Consider the following 6628-nt stretch of genomic DNA (forward strand, 5'->3'; position numbering starts at 1 on the left):
GTAGAAGAGTATAGAAAAATGAGTCATGAATATGGAATAGTGTCATTTTGAGAAATAGTATGAATTGAGCTATGGGTCTTGATGTATTGTGATGTAAATACGATATAAATGATGTCGAGAACATGAGATGAACAATGTATGTAAATGGACGTCGTGTGTGTTATGGCCATGGTTATGGATGAATTGAATGTAAGTCTAGAAATATGGATAATATGAATGAGGAATGGCTATTGTTATGGCATCGTGAATTTATTATTGACGTTTAGGAGTTGAGATACGTTATGGAGGAGATGCTGTCCGATTTTCTCTAGCTTTAGTCATATATGCTAGCTATCGATTCTAATGATAGTATGACTTCAATAAAGGTAGAAACGCTAGCATTGGAGGAGGACGCGAAGTGTAGAATAGTGCAACGGAAAGGTATGTAAGGCTAACCCTTCTTTTATGAGGCATGGTTCTTCGGCCAATCATCTAAATCTTCTACGAGCTTATGATGTTCTCCAAATGCTTCTACCTTCAAAGCTACTAAGCTTATGATTCTCGATATGCTACGATTGTACTAAATTCCTCGTATGACTAGTAGGCATATTAAGGCAAATGGGACAAATGACGATAATAGTGATAATGATATCGATGACGATAATGATGACAATGATGATAATGATGTTAATAGAAATGATGCTTATGAGCTAGTATATGTATGACTATCACTACAAGAAAAAGGCTCATCAAACACCAACATTTAAGGTCGAGTTGAAAATCTGGTCCCTAAATATATACATATAGGGACAGGTTTTTTTTCTGGTTGCAAAATTTCACTTTCGTCCCTTCAACTAGGGATGAGATTAAATCTGGTCCCAAAACTAATGAGAATCTGGTCCTAAAAACCTAAATTGAGCGGGACAAAAGACCGAGGTTGATTTTTGCCTCTAGAAAAGTAAAAGGAACTAAAAAAAAATAAAGAAATTTAACAATACTTATTCTAAAAATTACTTCATCTCTCTAAAATCCCTAAACCTAGACTAGCTCGCCGTTGCCCCAAATTCAGCTACAAAATAATTGCTACCGGTTCAATCAAGCTTAATCTTCAAAGACTGGCTCGCCACTCTCCCAAATTAATTTCTCAGCCTTAGATATCCCACGAGAAAAATCTTTCACCTAAATAATTATTTCCCCTAAATGGGTTTCTTCTTTATGCAATCTGAAAGAAGTTCTTCTTCTCCATATCTTAGGTTTTCAGTTTTCTCTTTAGGGTTGCTAGATTATGTCATTTTCCGTCAACCATCTCATTAAAATTTACTCTAACAGGTCGGTCTTCTTCTTATCCAACTCCTTTTAATTGTATTGTATTATTCTGTTACTTATTGTTCGATCTATGCGTCGAAATTGTATAGGGAAAATTATGAAACCCTTCAATGAGATTGTTAGATTATTTAAGAATTGCTTTTTAAGATAATTTTATATCGGAAAGATTGCATTTTTCAGGGTTGCTGAAAATTTGCAAAGTTATGGTGTCTTCGATCTTTTGTGATGTGTTGAGTGAACAAGAGATGAATCATATCCCATTTTACTCTCGAAAGAGATTAAAGTCATTGAGGATGCAAATTGCTGATGTAGCATCTACAATAGAGTTAACTATCGGGTATCGTATATTTGCAATGAAGTTTGTATTAGCAGATATGTGCAGGTGGTGCACTTTGCTTGATTTTAAACTAATATGCTTTAAAGGAAAAGGGAAAATCTGAATTGGAGGGTAAGCTTTGGAGCTTTATCCCTATTTAAACTGCTTTCAGTTAGTATATATCTCGCTGAGTGTATTTCCGTCTTTTTTCCTAGGAAAGGTAAAACCACATCTGTCCAATTTATTTTTCTTACTGATTTTGGGCGAGTACCTTCTTTGATTCATATGTTTTGGCTCGTAATTGATGTTTTCCTCTGAAAGATATCCTTATTTTCTTCTCTGTTTGGTGATGTAAAGTTGGATGGTTATTTCGAACCCTTCAGTGCATTGACGTTAATAGAAGACTGTTTTAGCCTCAAAATTGCTTTGCAAGTTAGTTTAAGCATTTGTTACCCTTACATCAAGGGCTCGAATCTCTAAAATAGAGTGGCCGATGAAAATTAGTAAGCCACAAATGAACTAATCTTCTTTTGTCTATTACTGTATTTGTTTGCTATTTCAGTCTTTTATTTAGAACATTCTCTTTCATGGAATTTTATAATATTCACAAAATTATTCATCTCTTTGCACTGAAACTAAAGTTTCACAGATTAGATATGTTCTTTTGTTCATTTTAACTGATTGTGTATGTTCTGTTCATTTTTTCTTTTTAGCAAATAGCTCCGCGTATCAGTTTATTGGTATTTTCATCTCCTTGGTTTAAAATCTAGTTCACTTTGTGGAATCTCAAGCAAGTTTTTGACAGGAGAAATTGGGTTTCAGATAATGTGCTTTCAGCTCCAATATGTTATGCTCCATTAAGGTAACCGCATAGTTCAAGAGTTGTTTTATTGATCTATTTATTTTGGTTTAACAGGTAACTCTAGATGTATTTTGTCTTTTCTAAATTTGACGTCGGGTTCTGAGTTCAGGATGTGAGAATGGGGTTAATAAGCAACGAAACATTAGGGTCTGATTCAAAATATATATGCAAAAGAATATTATATAATAAAACTGATATCATATTGATCTTGTAAGTGAAGACGCTACTCATCTCTGCTTTCTATACCTTTTTTTGCTTTAACAGTTTTCTTTTACTAGCATGCGAGTGTACATGATTTTTATTCTTTGATAATTTATTATCTATATTCTGTTCTGATTTACAGAATTTCCTCATTAGAGTTATTGAAAATCCTTAAGGAAGAGGTCTTTGAAAGAAACTGTCATTTTAATAGTTTCATGGGCTTCATCCTCGAAATGTACAACATGATTTAACTCCCAATGTCATGTCTTTCATCCCTAAATGATTTAGCGGGTTTTTGAATTGGTCTAATGAGGAGGTGTTACCAGATCTTTTTTGGCCTTCTGGTGGTGTTGAGTGTGTGTACTGTATAGGTTTGACTCCTTGTGTTGCCTTTTCTTTCAATAAATATTTACTTGTCAATAACGTATAAATTGTAGCCTATTACAAATATGTACCCATGAGTTCATCAAGTTAATTGTATTTAATTTGGATTTTTATTACTTTAGTATACAATTGATGATTCCTTTGCATAAATCTTTTTGGTAGGAGGTCAGTATGAAATTGGTGGTTGGGAAGGCAAGGAGTAAACCAATATTGGGGTTGCACAGTTTCTAGCTTGTCTCACCATGAGAGTCATGAGGTATTCTATAATCCTATGGTTTGCAATTTTATTACTCAGTAGTGATTATGTTAGTACTCTAAGGCTGCTGATGGTAAAAATTTCTCCTTCGATGCTGAAATTTATAAAGGCTATTTGGAAAAAAAATTAAATTTTTAGAAAACCAATCTGCCCTGTACAGCATTAGGTTTTGTTATCGTATGATGGAAGTTTGAGATCTCTGCAAAGTCAGTTTTCGGGATAAGATGTTGGAGGTTGGGTGACCTCTACAGCTATTGTTTTATGCTAACATCATCTTTGATTATTGCTGCCTGTAGTTGTAAATTGGCTTCTTTCAAGAATAATACTTAAGTAGTAGTATAGTGGAGAAGTCTTCTTGAGCCTCTCTTTACTCAAAAAAATCAATGTGATAGCCTTAGGACCTCTATGTGCATTGGAAGATCCGACTGATACATAGGCATCTTACTTTGATTTCATTATTTAAAGTTAGGCATATAGTATTATAATATAAGTCTTTTCTAGCTGTGAAGCAAGGTATTTAGATCTAGAACTTCCTTAATAATTTTTTTGATAACCATGTTCAGAACTTACTCCTCAAATAAGGAGGTGAAGTTCTTATCTTTAATTTTCAATAAGTAAACTTATGTGATATTTAGTTTGGTTGATAGGGCATGCTTTAATCCTTTTTACAGATGATAATTCATGATTCTCTATATTTTTGTCTGCTCTTGATGAAGCAGTATCTTGAATCTTTTGGTACTTTCAATGGAGTAAGAGGTACAGTTGAAGCTCTAAAATGCTTTATTCGGCTCTAAAATGCTTTGCACCACCCAGCTGATTGACTTATTTAACTTTATTTCAGGGAGACATTGGCAAGCATTCTCTAGATTGTGTATTACATGGTTCAACTTTTACATCAGTTTTAGAAACTATTCCTTTTTGTTGTATAAAAAATACAAACAATAATTGCAGGCATAGGCCCGTGCACAACATGGGCACCAACTACCTTGTTTTTGCAAGAGCATCCCAAATTTATGTGTGCCAAAGAAAACAAGGAAATTAATCTTAATTTCATTTGGTTTCAGGCTATTGAGTGTTAAGTCTCTCCTAGAGGCGCAAGATATTGACACTTCCTATTTTGCTAAGTAATGCGTGAAGGCTACCAAGGAGGCAGCCTTTTATTAGTACTTATCCTTTTATATTAGTTTTGAAGCATATCAACTTGGGTAAGTTCTATCTCTATTTTTTTCTTTACAGTTTCAAATTGGTTGGTCGCATACTTCTACGCACGAAAGTTATTTCTCCTCTTTTCCTTCAAATTTACATGAGTTTTTGTGGATATTAAATGTGTCGTTCCTGTAGATCAATCAATAAAGCATGATTCTGGAGCTACAGTAATTGTTAATGACTTCAAAATTTTGTAATATACATCACTTTCACTCCAAGAAAATTATTTTAGGAAGGGTGTAGCAATATTTCTGTTCCATTGGTCTTACAGACACAATTTGGGACACGAGATGTTTAGTTTGAGTTTTCCAACATGGTGGGTGTAGGCACTTAGTAAACAATGTCCCAGACCCCACTATTGACTATCTTATTTGACCCCATAGCTAAGCAATTTTTTATGCTCAACCACTTTTCGGTGGCTTTCAGATTTGAACAAGGAGAAATATTAGCTTAATATTCATGATTTTGCTCATGTATTTTGATTGTTCCCCTTCTTCTGTCTTTCCACTTTACTTTATATTGTCTGTGTTGTGACAATTACTTCACTGCATTTTCTTTATCGTTTCTAGTCTTACTCTTATCTTTTATGGGCCAATAGAATTTCAGTTAGCTTAGTTTTTGGTTTTTCTTGGCTTCTCCTATTCATGCTACTAATGTTACATACTGATGTTCAGAAAAAGACTAAATGGGGAGACTTGGTCAAATCTCTGAATTTTCTACCTTTCGTGGCCATAGTTTCAGTGCTATTAGACAAATGTGGTTTAGCATTTTAATTGATTTTAACGTGTGTAGTGATGCAGTAAGGGAGTGAGGAGTAATGAAGCGGAGGAATTAATGATACTTTATTTACTTATTTAGTATCTCGCTCCAAAAAAGTTAGGAAGAAGAGGGAAGTATACCGTATTCAGGTGTTCCTTTCCATTGTTGTTCTTCAGGTATGCAATTAGTATTAAGTTATCTTTAAATACTATGTGATCTTATAATTTCTTAGGAGCATTTGTTTTATACCTTTTACAGGGTCAGAAGACTTGAAGCTACAAGTCAGGCAACAACTTTTCAAGAATTGATATAAATGATAAATTGGTTATCTTTTTGTTGGTTGCTTAGGACAATTACTTTTCTTGTTAAGTGGTTTTGTAAACAGTTCATGGTTGTACAGTTACTAGTGGGATGTTACGATTTCTATATACTTATTCATGCAAGCATGACATTATTGATAATTTTGTGTTTATATATATATATATATATATATTAAAAATTGGATAATGTTTCTTGTAAAAGAATATATATCATCCAGGGACAAAATTTTATGGTCGGTAAAAAGCACTTTTAAGGACCATATTTCTCGTTCTTAAAGACTTTCTTTGACCAGTAGAAGCTATTCTATATATAAGTTTAGGACGAGGAAAATGGTCCCTAAATGTACTTTAAGGACCAGAGTATTTTCGGTCGCTAAAGTGTTTTAAAGATTGGGAGCTATGTCCCGTCATTATTCACCTTTAGTGGCAGAGCCTATAACGACGGGTGGCGACCAGATTTTTCTGGTCGCTAATGAATTTTAGGGACCGGATTTAGACTTTCAGGGACCAATTTTCCCGTCGCTAATAGCCAGTTTTCTTGTAGTGTATTATGGAACCCCGAGCTTATGAGGCCGGGCACGATATGTAAATAAGTATGTATACGATTATGAAACGCGTGTGCACCTCTGCAGATGGTACGGATAACCCTGACGCCTTGGTAGGGCCAGGTAGATGTAACCCTGAAGCCTTGGTAGGGCTAGGTATGAGTAACCTTGAGCCTTGGTTGGCCAAGTATGTATGAAACACCGATCCTATGTGGTCGGGTATGCTATGGAAATGCTATGTATATGATATGATTATATATATGACATGAATATGAATATGATATGACTATGTATATGAATGTGAATAAGGGCATGTATACGAATCCGAGCACAATTATGGTATGGGTACTATTATGGAATACGGATAATGATGTATGTACACAAATACGTATTAGCAACGGAAAGTTCCTATGAAAGACAAGTAAGTGCATATGACGATGATATTGCCATCTCTCATTCTATGCTATTTCTTGT

General features: G+C 34.3%; 1 long non-coding RNA gene across 7 annotated transcripts; it reads left to right on the top strand.

Moving 5' to 3' along the window:
• The first annotated feature begins 991 nt into the window (after positions 1–991).
• Positions 992–5734, top strand: LOC132609083 (uncharacterized). Of its 7 annotated transcripts, none has more exons than XR_009570677.1 (5): positions 992–1308; positions 1486–2483; positions 3231–3324; positions 3996–5465; positions 5548–5734. It is a non-coding gene; the product is annotated as an uncharacterized LOC132609083 (long non-coding RNA). The 7 variants fall into 7 exon arrangements; XR_009570675.1 differs by having other exon boundaries at positions 1486–1753; positions 2427–2483; positions 3231–5465; XR_009570674.1 differs by having other exon boundaries at positions 1486–4529; positions 5323–5465.
• Positions 5735–6628: the final 894 nt, after the last annotated feature.

This window comes from Lycium barbarum, chromosome 9 (genome assembly GCF_019175385.1).
Source record: "Lycium barbarum isolate Lr01 chromosome 9, ASM1917538v2, whole genome shotgun sequence".
In the NCBI taxonomy this organism is placed as follows: domain Eukaryota; kingdom Viridiplantae; phylum Streptophyta; class Magnoliopsida; order Solanales; family Solanaceae; genus Lycium; species Lycium barbarum.